Genomic DNA, 15,808 nt, shown 5'->3' on the forward strand with positions numbered 1-15,808 from the left:
TAGTACACATTTTCAGTGCAGACATCAGAATGACACATGGGTCTGTGTTTCAGATAGTTACAGCACCTTTTTTTTTAAACAGCATGTAGTGCTAATTCTCACAAGTGCCCTCAAGTGTTATTGCTGTAAGCTGTTATTATTTCTGGATCATTCTTGAAGAACATGAAAACCAAATGTTTGTTATTATCATCTTTTGGTCTCAGAATATTTATTTTACAGATGTGCTGTCACTTCTATAGTAATTGAAGCCAAAGTTATTCATAATCACCCTTGTCATCAGGTGTGTGATGATAGGTGTAAGAAAAAGAAGGTAAGATAACTTAGAGAATATGGGGCATACTGACCGAGATAAATGGGGAACCAGTGGTTGGATGTGGTACTGTACAGTCACATATGTACAATATAGAGATCAGTGACATATGACACCTACAGTAGTAGTACGTACAGTGTCGGACTGGGGCATGAAGGGCCCACCGGGGGATGCAGTTATAGGGGCCCATACTTAGGGGAGTGGCCAGCTTACAAAGGGGGTGTGGCCAGCCTCCACAGAGTCTTGAAATACACAATAGTTTAGTGCAGTGTAATGCAACATATCTACTATGAATAATACAAGTGCAAAGTTTGGAACCTGATCCCTAGAGGAAGGAGTGGGCCCTACCGGTGGTTTTCCTGGTACCCCTGTGGGCCAGTCCGACCCTGAGTACGTACCCTGAAGCAACACCTTACAGATTGCTGTTGCCAAAATGATTTTACCTTACCTTTATTTTTTCAAAATAGGGGTAATCGACTCCTCATACAGGCTTGATCAACCTGACCAGTCTATTCCATTTAGTTTTACGGTTTCTTATTTACAAAAGATCTATAGATTATTTTTTTCCTGAATAATTTCCATACAAATTTAATTTTGCATCTGCTGAGTTCTTGCACGTTTCATTTGCAAGTGCTAACATTTGCATTTTGTCTGGTTTTTTTTCTCTGGAATATTTATGTGACGGAAATTAACTGTACATCTTTCTTGTAGACAAATTTTCCATAATGGTGCTGTACAATTTATTTTCTATTAAGAAACCCTGAACATGAGAATAATGCTCCAAGCACCGCTCCTACACACAAAGTACACTAGAGGTTATGTAGTAGGGCCTGAGATTAAGGAACTGACATGATCTGAGCAAGCTTGCCACAAAATGTAAAGCAATAATTGTCATGAACCTGGACTGAGAGGGTTGAGAACTCTGGGACTCTTCCGATGGTCGGGTATAAGAACCGTAATTGGGTCGGAATAGAGACGGCCGAATGTAGGTCTTCCTCATGCAGGACCAATAGTGAGCAGTCCGTGAGCGATGCTAGATGCACTGAATGAGGCATAAAACGAAGACTTGAGAATGGTGCTGGGGACCTCTGAATGAAGAAGTAAATGATGACTTGGGATCAATGCTGAAGAACACTGAACGAAGAGATGAGTGGTGATTTGAGAACGATGCTGAAGAACACTGAATAAAGAGATGAGTGATGATTTGAGAACGATGCTGATTAACACTGAATGAAGAGATGAGTGATGATTTGAGAGCGATGCTGAAGAACACTGAATGTTCGTGAGAACTGAAGTTACACTTGCAATGCCGGGAAGCTGGAATACACTTGCCGGGCTAGGAGACTGGGAGCGCACCTGCAGTGCTGGGAGACTGGAACACACTTGCAGTGCTGGGATACAGGAGCACACTTGCAATGCTGGGAGGCGGGAACACACTTGCAATGCTAAGAGACAGTAGCACACTGGAGAGGCTGGAACTCAGAGGGCTGGGAACACTTCTTACAGTCCTGCAGCGTGAGCCTGGTGGTAGCTCTGAAGCGACGATACTTAGGTGCCGGGGCTTTGCCCAGGGTCTCTAGTTGAACTTTCCGTCCTCTCCTCATTGGTGGAGGGGCAGTGCTGATGTCACCAGCCCCCTCGCCCCCACATGGACAAACATGGTGGCACCCATGGAGCTGGGAACCACCCGAAGCGCCGCACGCACGCCAGGAGCCGGCAGGGAAAGGGGATGCCCCAGAGACCAGCTCACCCGAAGCGGTAAGCGCGGCTGTGACAATAATCAGTTATAAGGCTGGTTTTGCTGAAATCTTGGTCCCTATTACATAACCCCTAGAAGTAATTTATTAGACATGCATTACAAAACTCCTCCATTTTGTATCTATGTGCCTCTATGGTTCGCTCAGCATGAATTATGGGTACCTTCCTACCATTTTTAATTTAGAAGTACTACAGTATGAATTAGCAGAGTGGCATAGTGTGTAAAGCGTGAAGTCCAACTGTAGTCAGGTCCCTCCTGTCCCCATTTTCAGAGTCAGGCAGACATAATAATTTTTTTTAAGTACAGGTTGAATATCCCTTATCCAAAAATATAAAATCACACATTTTTTGTTCCCCTACTGAGATAATGACACATATTTATGTATATTATATTATATATCTATATTATATATCAATATATACACTGTAACATTGTAGGGGAACCAGATCCCGTTTCTTGGGGTAGATGGCAGCAGGCAGCAGCTGAGAAATCATACAAGCCCAGTTTTGTGGTGCAACTGGCCACAACCAGTTTTATTAAACAGAAAATAAAACAAACATTAAAAGAAAATACCTTGCCTGTCCGGCACTAACTAAACACAAGACGTTCCGAACTGTCTCTAAACAAAAACACAGAGTTTTCAGTCAACACTGTATGGCTCACTTGTATAAGGAAGCGTATTTCTCTCACAGAGATCCTGCAGTCTTCCCAGGCAGTCTGCACACACTAATCAGGCTAGCAGCCCTATAACACTCTTACACAGCTGAAACCCTGATTAGCCCTCTGTGAGGCCAAAGACCCGAACTGGGCCCAATGTCTGGAACTTGCCCTCTCTCTCTCTCGCAGGGCCCTTATCCAGCTTTTCCAGCAAACTGAAAAGGTTCTAACAAAACAAAACATTTTCCTTTTTCTAAAACATGTAAGACAAGAAACTGGGACAAACATACCTGCCCTCAAACACTATTCCAGTGTTCTTGTCACATATCCCCCTCCCCTGTTTCGACCTAGTGGCCGGAACACTTGTAGCCACCAAACAGAAGATGCGGGACAATGCATCTGCGTTGGCCAATTGTGTACCCGGTCTATGTTCGACAGTAAACTTAAAATCTTGCAACGCTAGAAACCATCTAGTTACACGAGCATTCTGACCTCTATTTACATACATCCATTTTAAAGGGGTGTTGTCTGTCACTAGTCTGAACTGTCTACCCAAGAGGTAATATCTCAAGGTATCTAATGCCCACTTAATGGCCAAAGCCTCCTTTTCTACAATGGCATACCTTTTTTCATGTTCATTGAGTTTCCTACTTAAATAAATTATAGGGTGTTCGTCCCCATCTCTGGTTTGGGACAACACAGCCCCTATGCCTACCTCTGAGGCATCCGCCTGTGCAACAAATTCTTTTGAAAAATCTGGTGTTATCAATACAGGTTGTGAACACAAAGCCACTTTTAACGCTTGGAACGCTTTTTCTGCATCAGGGTTCCATTTCACCATATTTGACTGCTTCACTTTGGTAAGGTCTGACAATGGCACTGCTGTGGTAGCAAAATTGGGGATAAACCATCTATAGTACCCAGTTATTCCCAAAAAAGCCCTTAACTGTTTTTTGTTCACTGGATGAGGCCAGTTTTGAATAGCATCAATTTTATTCAATTGGGGCCTAATCAGTCCACTGCCTATGGTGAAGCCCAAGTAGTTGATCTCCTCCATTGCGAGGCAGCACTTCTTTGGGTTAGCAGTTAACCCTGCTTCTCTGATTGAGTCCAGTACTGCTTGTACTTTAACCAAATGGGACCCCCAGTCTGTACTGTGAATTACCACATCATCCAAATAGGCAGCTGCATATTTTCTATGGGGCCTCAAAATTTTATCCATCGCCCGTTTAAAGGTTGCTGGAGCCCCATGCAACCCAAAGGGTAACATCTTATACTGGTATAGCCCCTCCGGAACCGAAAAGGCTGTTTTTTCTTTTGCGCTATCAGTTAAAGGTATTTGCCAGTAACCTTTGGTCAGGTCCAACGTGGTGAGAAACCTGGCTGTTCCCAGACTTTCTATAAGCTCATCCACATGGGGCATGGGGTATGCGTCAAATTTGAACACCTCATTTAACTTACGAAAGTCATTACAGAAGCGTATGCTACCGTCTGTCTTCGGGATGAGAACTATGGGACTGGACCACTCACTGTTAGATTCCTCGATGACTCAAAGTTCTAACATGGTTTTAACTTCTTTAGAAACAGCTTCTCGCTGAGCTTCAGGAATCCTATATGGCTTTAAATGGACCCTGACCCCTGGTTCTGTGACAATGTCATGTTTTATTATGGTCGTTCGGCCAGGCAGCTCTGAAAATATCTCCCTATTTTGGATGAGAAATTCTTTAACCTGATTGTTCTAATCAGCGATAATGTCTCTGACACCTTTACTGCGGGAAGCAACCGAGGTGAAGACACCGAAGGGCAAGGCTCCGCTGACAGAGACAACCTATCTTTCCAGAGTTTGATTAAGATAACATGGTAGATTTGTTCGGGTTTTCTCTTTCCCGGTTGGTATACTTTGTAATTAACCTCAATCACTTTTTCCCTAATCTCGAATGGACCCTGCCATTTAGCTAGGATCTTGATTTCCACAGTGGGTACCAAAACAAGAACTCTATCTCCAGGAGCAATTCCCGTATCTTGGCACTCCGGTTATATACCCTCTGTTGAGCACTTCAATAACACTTCTATAAGGAGTGGGCTGTCCTTCCCACGTCTCTTTGGCAATCTCCAACAGCCCTCTGGGGTGTCTATCATACAACAAATCAAATGGAGAAAACCCCGTAGAGGACTGAAGAACTTCTCTGATGGCCATTAACAAGTAGGGCAACAAACAATCCCAGTTTTTCCCATCTCTATCAACAACCTTTTTCAACATACTTTTTAATGTTTTATTAAACCTTTCCACCAACCCATCAGTTTGGGGATGGTAGATGGACGTCCTGAGGTGAGTGACCTTTAATAATTTGCACAATTCTTTCATGATCCTTGACATAAATGGAGTACCTTGGTCAGTCAAAATTTCTTTTGGTATTCCCACTCTACTAAAAACCTGCACCAGCTCCCTAGCTATCGCCTTGGTTGTGATAGTGCGTAAAGGGGCAGCCTCAGGATATCGAGTGGCATAGTCCATTATTACCAGGATATACTGATGGCCCCGAGCAGACTTTAGCAAGGGCCCCACGAGATCCATGGCTATTCTGTCAAACGGGACCTCTATAATAGGCATGGGAACTAGTGGGCTCCTGAAATGGGGCCTAGGGGCATGATACTGACATTCAGGACAGGAAGAACAATATTCAGACACTTCTTTATAAACCCCTGGCCAAAAGAACCTTTGTAAAACTCTTTCAGTGTTTTTTTCTGCCCCTAAATGTCCTGCTGTAATGTGACTATGAGCTAAATCTAGTACCGTTCTCCGATAAGGCTGGGGAACTACCAGCTGTTCCACCACATCCTCACCCCTTTTGACAATGTGGTACAAGAGCTCATTACAGATGGCCATGTGGGGATACGTAACCCTGTCACCTGGTACCACAGGTTCCCCATTAACAATCTTAACATTCTCTCTAGCCTTTATTAAGGTAGGATCCTTTAACTGTTCAGACGCAAACAGATCCTTCTTTACCTCCAGGTCAGGCACGCTTTCAGTTCTAACTACTGTGTCTCTGTTCCCAGCAAGAGGGTCCTCACTGGACTCCCCACCTGTCACTTCCTCCGCCAAACTAGCAAAAGGTAAAGGGTCAGAAAGTTCTGAAGACACACATACATCCATAAAATCACCGGTATTATCAACTGGCTCTTCTCACATCTGTTGATAAACGTGATTCCCACAGTTTCCAAAAATGAGGAAAATCCCTCCCTATTATGGCCTCATGCACCAAGGTGGGGACCAGTCCTACTTTAACAATTGCTGACCCACAACAAGTTTCTACATTAACTTCAGCAGTGACATAATGTTGGGTATCCCCATGTATGCAAGTTACCCCAATAGGTATTTGCTGGACCTTTAAGGGGTTCACTAACCCAGTTTTCACGAGGGTAACTAAACTTCCTGAATCTAGCAAGGCCTCTACCCGGTTACCCTCTAAGAACACGTCACACATTTGTTTTTCCAGCTCAGGTGAAGGTACCACAGTACAGGCTAACCTAGCAAAGAAAGACATTCTGCGACATTCAAAGGCAGCATCACATTGCATGGGTTCTTGTGTGACTGGGCAATTGGCAATAACATGACCTGGCATACCACACCTAAAACATTTAACCACACGATTATCAACCCGTTTGGGCAGCATAGACCTTTCTAGCCCCATTGGCCTATCTCCATGGCCTGGGTTTACAGTCTCTCCAGCCTTGCGTTCTCTTAACCACCCAGCAACGTTTTCCCATGGAACAGTCTTACCAGTCTTTACTGAAGGGCGGTCAAGGATCTATGGGTTGATGGGTGGTCATCAGTAGTTCCTTTGCTGCCAAATACCTCTCTACCATGTCCACTAATTGGTCAGCAGTATCCGGGTTTCCATGACTCACCCACTTGCGCAGGACCACGGGCAAAGATCTCAAATAGCAGTCCATGATGACTCTTTCAACCATCTGGGGACCAGTTAATGTCTCTGGCTGTAACCATTTTTTTGTTAACTGAATAAGGTCATGCATCTGGGAGTGAGGAGGCTTCTCCATGGCATACACCCAACGGTGCACCTGTTGTGCTCGTACTGACAGCGTGACTCCCAGGCGGGTCAGGATCTCAGTTTTTAATTTGTCATAGTCCCGAGCCTCATCAGGGCTTAAATCAAAGTACGCTTTTTAGGGCTCACCTGAAAGAAAAGGTGCTAGCAGACTGGCCCACTGTGCTTTCGGCCAGTTCTCACGCTCGGCAGTCCTTTCAAACATGGTCAGATAGGCCTCCACATCATCAGCCTCTGTCATTTTCTGCAGGAAGTGACTGGCCCGTATAGAACTAGAGCTGGTCGGAGTACTGACGGCCACATCTCCAATCCGGGCTGCAAGGCTTTGCACCACTTATGCCAAGGCCTCTCTATCCTGACGCTGTTGCCTGTAAAGTTCGTCAATAGCCACCTGCTGCTGTCTCCTATTTTCCTCCATTGCCACCTGCTGCTGTCTCCTATTTTCCTCCATTGCCACCTGCTGCTGTCTGTTGGCCTCCTGCTGAGCTGCTGTAGCTTGCAGCAAAGCTTTAAGCAGTTCCTCCATGTCAACAGATTTTTCGGGCGGCTTTGTAGCTGCTTTCACCCAGGACATATATCAAATCCTCAGCGGTGAGTCTCAGCAACTTCACACTGGGCTGTATCTGCATAAACCACTTTTTTCTGCAGGCCTCATAAAGCTGCTGCTTTCACTTATGCGCAGAACGGAATGCTCGCATTCTCCACCAAGTTGTAACACTGTAGGGGAACCGGATCCCGTTTCTTGGGGTAGATGGCAGCAGACAGCAGCTGAGAAATCATACAAGCCCAGTTTTGTGGTGCAACTGGCCACAACCAGTTTTATTAAACAAAATAAACATAAAAAGAAAATACCTTGCCTGTCCGGCACTAACTAAACACAAGACGTTCCGAACTGTCTCTAAACAAAAACACAGAGTTTTCAGTCAACACTGTATGGCTCACTTGTATAAGGAATCGTATTTCTATCACAGAGATCCTGCAGTCTTCCCAGGCAGTCTGCACACACTAATCAGGCCAGCAGCCCTATAACACTCTTACACAGCTGAAACCCTGATTAGCCCTCTGTGAGGCCAAATACCCGAACTTGGCCCAATGTCTGGAACTTGCCCTTTCTCTCTCGCAGGGCCCTTATCCAGCTTTTCCAGCAAACTGAAAAGGTTCTAACAAAACAAAACATTTTCTTTTTTCTAAAACATGCAATACAAGAACCTGGGACAAACATACCTGCCCTCAAACACTATTACAGTGTTCTTGTCACAACACATAATACATAATATATATATGTAATTATCTCAGTAGGGGACCCAAAAAATTTGGGATTTTGGATTTTGGATAAGGGATACTAAACCTGTATTTTTAATTTTAACTGATGTAATAAAATAAAAGATTAACTTTCCCTGGTTTGTCAATTCTAATGAATCCAGTAGATGCATTGCCCCATGGCAGTCACAGGCAGCAAAGCACCACAGCACAGTAAAGTTCCACACTGCAGCCCAGAGGAAGCAGGTAAACAGCTCCTCCAAGATCTTGGAATTGTAGGGAGAAGCCGACAAAGTCACGACCGATTCACATACAAGATCTGCTAATCGACCCGGAATGTTTAAAAGGACGGGACGAAATTTACTAAAGGGCGATTTTGGCTGATTTGCGGGGGTTTTTATTAGGGGGAAAAAAAGATGCGATTTTGGGAATAGCTAATTTATGAAGGATTAATTTGCTTAAAAGTCGCATGACAAATGCAACTTCGTACTCCAAATTTACTAAAAATGGTCTTTGTCAAATCGCTCCACTTTACATCAAAATTGCATCAAAGTTGCACCTCAATGCACTAAATCAATGCACTGTTTTTTTTTTAGCATGTTCACTTGAAACAGCCATTTTTTTTAAAATCTAAGACCTATCAAAAGCTCCACCAAAGTTGCACAAAAATCACAACAAAGCCGCACCTCAATGGACCACTACCAAAAAAAACCCAACATGTGAAATCCATTGTAATTAATGCTAAATCAGGATGATAATAAAAGCCCACCAACTCCTCTACAGTACTCACTTTCTGCTCACAACAATGGCTGAGTTTGGTTATGGTGTAGCCTGGAGCCAGGCAATGATTTCATGTGGCCTGCACCAGCTAATTGAAAGGGCCCAGGAGCAAGAAACAGAACAGAGGAACCAGCATGCAGGGGTGCTGCAGAGCCTATGTAGGCCTAGGTTCTTCCGTGGTCAGTTGAACCCCAGTGCAGTCTTTGATGATGAGGTTATACAGATGTTTCACCTCAATTGCAACACCTAAATGCACCTGTATGACATTGTCAAAGCTTAACTTGAGCCTGACACTGCACGGTCACAAGCCTTTCCATCCTACACAACCTGCTGGCTGTTCTGCACTTCATGACTACTGGGAGCTTTTAGTCAGTCACAGGGAGGGTGGTAGTGATCTCCCAAGCCTCCTCTTCACACTGCTTGGACTAAATCCTTGCTGCAATAAGACTCCATCCAGCACCTACAGGATATCTGCTTCCCTAGCCAAAAGTCACAGTGACATGATGTCAGGTTAGCTTTTATAGAATTGGAGGCATGGCACATGTCCTGAGTGCTATAGACTGCACGCATATTGAGCTGAGACCACCTAGGGCAAAAGCACATGTTCCTTAATCGCCATGACACCTATTCCACCAATGTGCAGGTGGTCTGTGATGCAAACCAAAGAATCATGGGGCAGATGTATTAACCTGGAGAAGGCATAAGGAAGTGATAAACCAGTGATAAGTGCAAAGTGATAAACACACCAGCCAATCAGCTCCAGTATGTAAATTAACAGTTAGGAGCTGATTGGCTGGTGCGTTTATCACCTTGCACTTATCACTGGTTTATCACTTCCTTATGCTTTCTCCATGTTAATACATCTGCCCCCATGAGCGTTGTGGTCGGCTATCCTGGCTCATCCATGGTTCTTTTATCCTCAGTCAGTCATCCCTGTTTGCACAGATTGAAGCAGCACAAATGCCAGAGGGATGGCTTATTGGTATGTACATATTCCTCTGGTTACTCCCACAATACCCACCTAGAAATGTTGTCATGTTAACTTTCACATCATTTGTTTTTTGCCTTAGAGAGGACTCTTGGTATGGTTGTTTTTCATGGCTTCTGACTCTATTCTAGCTTCCTGATAGTCCTGCTGAGTGCAAGTATAATGATGCACATAAGTCCACTTGACCTGTGATAGAACGTACATTTGGCTTTTAAAATCTAGGTTCTGTTGTCTTGAAATATCAGGAGGGACTACGATATATGGCATTGATATGATCAATGACTTTGTGCCCTGCTGCTGCGTGTTGCATAATCTGTGCCTAAATCAGCCACCTCCACTGAATTATGAAACAAATTATGAAAAGAGCAAGTAGGTCTACTGGTTTCATCTGGCGACTGTGAGCACAGAGAGTGGGAGACAGGTTAGGTCATCAGTGATAGCCAACGACTTCACAGTATTTCACATTACTTTGCTATCTCAAAATAAACTAAAAATGTGTTTCCTAAAAATTATCAATTTACTCGGCATCCGGTGCAAAGCATGTAGTTCCATCTGAAATGTATGTCCAGTACTGGAAAATACCTTAACATTACCCACGTTAATTAGAGGTAAAGTATATGAATGTATTTGTCCCATACACTTTCTGTAATATGTCAGTGTATTTACACATTTGTATCCCTTACAAAATACACCAAATCAAATGAAGATTATTTAAATTTGCGTAATGTTTCCAATTAACTAATTGCATGTGAATAGACTGCACACTCATCATCACCATATAATGTTACTCAAAACACATTAAAGTGGTGTTTATGTTTATAAATAAAGGCACAATTTGGTCATAGACACACAGAAAATAACATTGGTTGGTACTACCCATAAAAATAATAATGAAACACAGGAATGTGTCCAGCTCAACAAATCAACCAAGAATACTTCATTCGGCCAAAAAAACCATAGTTAAAGTACACATACAAATATTTACAAACTACAGTAGGAAATATGCAATATTCAGCCAACAAAGCCTTAAATGCTTTAAACTTAACATACTGTAATAGTACAAACAATGTTTATATGCAAAATTGTTTTAACATTGTTTTTGGACACCAGAACAATTTGTTATTATTTTTAACAAACAAAACTAGAAAATATTAACTGCTTTTGTTTAAGCACACAAATTAATGTTAAAGGATTTTTAAAAAGCAAAAATATAAATGTAATTGTGTAAAATATTTACAGAAATTGTTGTCAATGTCTCCTTTTAGGTGGATGGCTAGGGGAAGATGAGTGTCAAGGACCAGTACCACCACCTCTAGTACGGACCTCATGGCCGGATGGCATTGGTGCAGGTGAGGGGTGGACACAACTACTGGCCCGACTTTATACCTCCATGAAGCGACCAACATTTTGTTGTGCTAATGTTGTTACCTTTTCATTCACCTCCGTAAGCAGCTTGTTTAGGCTTTCAAAGAGATTAATGACATTTTGCTAAAAGGCCATATTTGATTTTGTTGGAGCCTATAAGATTCTGGATATTACTGCAAAACTCTGTCAAATTGGTGTTTAGCTGCATGACATTTTGATTAAGAATGCAAACATTATTATTTAAAAGCATAAAATCTGCATTCCTTTGAGAAAAAGACTACTGTTATGTTTTCACATCTGATGACAATTTTGTGTCAACTGCTTTATATCTGTGTCTGACAGTGCCACATGCCGCTCATGGAATGAAGCCATAGAGAACAGGAAGTCAGAGCCAGCATCAGCACCTGATTGTCTTGTTGGCTTTGTAAGTGTGGGCTGGGTGGACACAGAGTGGGGCTGTGGTGGTGTGGTGGGATACAAATGTAATGTGTATGTCCGATCCTCTTCTGTTTCCAGGGTCCATTCTTGGTGATTGCGGCTCATTACTGTGTGAGGCTAAAGAAAAACATGAGGTTAGTATGACTGCAGGTTTACCAATTATGCTGTCTGGATCAAAACAAACAACAAAAATAAAAAAATAGGAAGGGCATTCCCTAAAAAATGAAAGAAATCGTAATATGCAGTGGTTTTGTTTTTTGATAATAGTGGAAACAGGATGGTTTATTAAAAAGAAAGACACTTGTGAAGTTCACCATCTCACAAGTAGCTTAATACAGGCATTTTTCTTGAATACTGTTTGAAAAACATTATGTGGTAATTTACCTTTAAGGTAAACAAGACCAGTGTGCAAATTAGGAAAGTAATAATAAGTGTACATTTGTTAAATCAAAGGGCCATAAAAACATATTTGTCTGAAAGAGAACATTCTAAGGGGTGCATTTACTAAAGTGTGAGTTTTTTTAGAAGTGGAGATGTTGCCAATAGCAACCAATTAGATTCCACTTATCATTCATATAGCACCATTTTGAAGATAATAGATAGAAGCTGATTCGTTGCTAAGGGCAACAACGCCACTTCAAAAAAACTCACACTTTAGTAAAGTACAGTACATTTACTTTGTAGATATTCGCAAAGTGGTGTTTGTAGATATACATAGAGGTGTTTGTGGCCCTTCCACTTGGTGCTCTTCCCCACTTTTTACTGAGATGGATGTCTGCCAGATGGGCTTTTAAAGAAATGTATCCAGTTTAATCTAAAAGAAATAATATCTTTTTTGAAAGTAAGCACAACACAATTCTGCAAATGCCCTTACCTGGCTGATGGTGGAACTGCGTTTGTGGTGGCCAGTACACATTGTCTTCCTTTTATCACTTGTCCCTGTGATGATATATTTGATGTGAGGTGTTTGATATCAAATAAAAAAAAGGTTTTCCTTTAAAAAAAAAAATTGTTTTTAGAATTTTTAAAGAAAATTTTTATATTTTAATGAAAAAAACCTGCATGCACATTTTGCTAAATAAATGATTTAGGCAATGGGGGTCATTCTGACCCATTGGCACACAGCGGTTCTTCGCTGCGGTGTGAACAGGTTGGGGCTACGGCTGTGCGGCGCCCGCAATGTGCACGCGTGTCATCGCCAGGCAGCGATGCTGCCAGCGCAGAAAGTGATCGCAGCGGCGATCGCATGAAGACTGACAGGCAGGGCCGTCTTTTCGTATGGGCTCAATGGGCTCTTGCCCAAGGGCCACAAGAGTATAAGGGCCCTAGGCTGATAGCTGAGGGTCCCCTCTTTCCAGGGGTACCAGATTTTTGAAAATCGGCCCTGGGGAACCAGAGATATCCAACGTGAAAGCAGTGGTCCCCATCTGAGCCTGTTAATTGCTCTTCCCAGCCAGATATCTCAGGTTCTGTCTGACTTAGAGTTTTTGTGAGGGTATAATCCAAAAGCTGGGACTCTTCCCTTTCAGTGGACACTGACAGCTTGTCTCTACTATGCCCAGAACCAGAGATATCAGCCTTCCAGCAGCTGGTCCCTGCTCCAGCTCCACACGCCTAATATGAAGTTTTATATTTTCATCTGTGAATTGCTCTGGCACCTGAACTCTGATCCCCAAGTCCCCAGTACCTCCTGACAGGTGTCCCCAGTACCTCCTGAAAGTTGTCCCCAGTACCTCCTGAAAGGTGTCCCCAGTACCTCCTGAAAGGTGGGACTCTTTAGTGTTTTTAGCCCATTCAAAGCTAAGAAATATATTTTCAGGAACTGGAGATATCTGCAGTCAAGTAAGCTGCTCTCCCACCGGAAAATTCTGAATATTAAGCCCATCCCACTGTCCACCCTCCCCTACGTATTAAACACCCCCTACCACCCTTCATTCAGCCCAATGCCCCCTTCTACAGTTTAGCCTCATCTGTGCAGTAAAGGAGTAATTAGCAGAAATGACTGCTCCAGGTCCTACATGCTCAGCGGAAGATAAAACACCCCCTACCGCCCGCAGGACATCAAAGCTGCCGCTGAGGGCTCCCCCCACCCCTACCACTGGAGGATAGGTAGGGGGCCCAGTGCATTGCTGTGCCCAGGGGCCTACACTGCTGTTAAGATGGCCCTGCTGACAGGCGGGAGGCGTTCCGGGGTGTCAACTGACCGTTTTCCAGACATAGTGAGGCGAACACAGGCGGATCCAGGCGTTTGGAGGGCAGATGTCTGACGTTAATCCCGGGACCTTCGTCGCTGGATCCGTCACACATGGTAAGTAACTCTTACCCTGGTCTTGTTTTGCAGGAAACTTTTTAAGCATAGCAGGGCTGCACAAGCGATCGCAGCCCTGCTGTGCTAAAATACACTCCCCCATAGGTGGCGTCAAGTTGATCGCACAAGCAGCAAAAAGTTGCTACGTGCGATCAACTCGGAATGAGGGCCAATGTATATTGGCCTAAACAAGTAACTTTATTTTGTATTGGACTGATGAAAAACTTTTACAGATTTGGCAACTGAGTTGTAATGCATTTACTGATGTTACAAAAAATAAACTTGCCTTTTTCTTTAACACTAATAAAGGTAATTTTTTTTGTTTTGTTTTTCATGGACCAAACAAATACACGAGAGTCTACAAATACAAAAATGGCTGTGTGGACACATATATTGTAAAATTAAATATTTTGACGTTTACAGCCTAACACAAAACTGACATCACTATTAGTAAAATACTATGCAGATTTTGTGGAAAATACAGATTTGTTCTAAGCCAAATTTGCAAACACACAGAGCACAGTAAACAAACATGAGAAAGCTTAGCATTAGCATATTACTCACCATGTTCTTGTGGACTATCTGTGTCCTGTGCATGGAGTGCCTGAACCACTTTTGGTGGTATTGTAGTCCTCAGTGGCTCTTCATACTGCAGCCATTCCTGCTGGAAGGAGGAGCCAGCACCACTCTGACTATTCAGCCGGTACTTTATGGCCATCTTATGCTTCACTCAGTGTTTTATTTCGTTGAAGCACTTTTTGGTCACCTTCACAGTGCGCTTCAGTATGTCAGAACAGTAGACCTCCTGCATGATCTTGTGCCACAGAGTAGACTTATTGCAGCTACCGTTCCCGGTAGAGTAGCAACCATAAAGGTATCATAATGGCACATGACTCCCTTTACCAGGGCTATATTCTCCTCAGATATAAAGCACAAATTGTGCCCACTATTTGTCTTACTCACAGCGACGCCTCATCATCATCCTCATCCCCCTCTGTGTCATCCACAGGCTGCTACACAGACACATCCTAAACATCCGACCCCATATCCTCAGGTCTCCTGCTTCTACTCTCCTCTTCCATCACAACAGAAAACAGTTAACACTAATAAATAAAATAAAAAACTACACAATCTCACACACACAAAACACTCTCACAAAATCATATATATATATATATATATATATATATATATATAAAAAATATAGATATATATGTAAAAAAAATGACATTCCTATGCTCATACAGAGCAGCACCATATAATGCCCCTTGCACCAAATTAAGTCCCCACAGTAATGCCTCTGACACAATATTATGCCCCCACAGTAATGCCCTTGCCCCACACAGTTATTATAATAGTACCTGCTCATTGTCAGGGGTTCTGTTCATTGTCAGGAGATTGTCCCCCCCCCCCTTCCCCCCCACTGCAGTTGTTCACGCCTGCATGCTTCAATTTAAAACTACTGAAAACATCCCTCTCAAAATGGCCGCTGCCTCAGAGGAGACAGTTATTAAAGATACTAGAGGTGCCTACTCTAAAATCTTTAATAACTGTCTCCTCTGAGGCAGCGGCCATTTTGTAAGGGGCATTTTCAATACAGTGCTGTGGATGATGATGGGCGAATGGACGGGCATGGCTGCCGCGGGTGGATGATGGCATTAGCAGCCCAGGCCCTCCCTTCTCAGTCAGAGAGGCTGGGCCCAGGATAGATGTGCCCCCAGCACCCCCTGATGGTATCCCTGTTACCAGGGGCGTTTCTACAGAGGAGGGGGCCCGTGTGCACCTCCGGGTGGGTCCCCTCCTCTGCACGGCGCTGTAGACGGCGTAGTAGACTCCGGCACTGTGCCAGAGTCTACTGCGCATGTGCAGATCT

At 43.4% G+C, this 15,808-nt stretch overlaps 1 long non-coding RNA gene across 1 annotated transcript in view; it reads left to right on the forward strand.

Moving 5' to 3' along the window:
• The window catches only part of LOC134927870 (uncharacterized), a 259,760-nt gene that overhangs the window by 81,363 nt on the left and 162,589 nt on the right, over positions 1 to 15,808 (forward strand). Inside the window, exons 2-4 of the long non-coding RNA XR_010177757.1 lie at positions 11,090 to 11,173; positions 11,532 to 11,613; positions 11,706 to 11,761. This is a non-coding gene — a long non-coding RNA (uncharacterized LOC134927870). The remainder of the gene's footprint in view (positions 1 to 11,089; positions 11,174 to 11,531; positions 11,614 to 11,705; positions 11,762 to 15,808) is intronic.

The sequence above is a fragment of the Pseudophryne corroboree genome, chromosome 5, assembly GCF_028390025.1.
Source record: "Pseudophryne corroboree isolate aPseCor3 chromosome 5, aPseCor3.hap2, whole genome shotgun sequence".
Taxonomy (NCBI): domain Eukaryota; kingdom Metazoa; phylum Chordata; class Amphibia; order Anura; family Myobatrachidae; genus Pseudophryne; species Pseudophryne corroboree.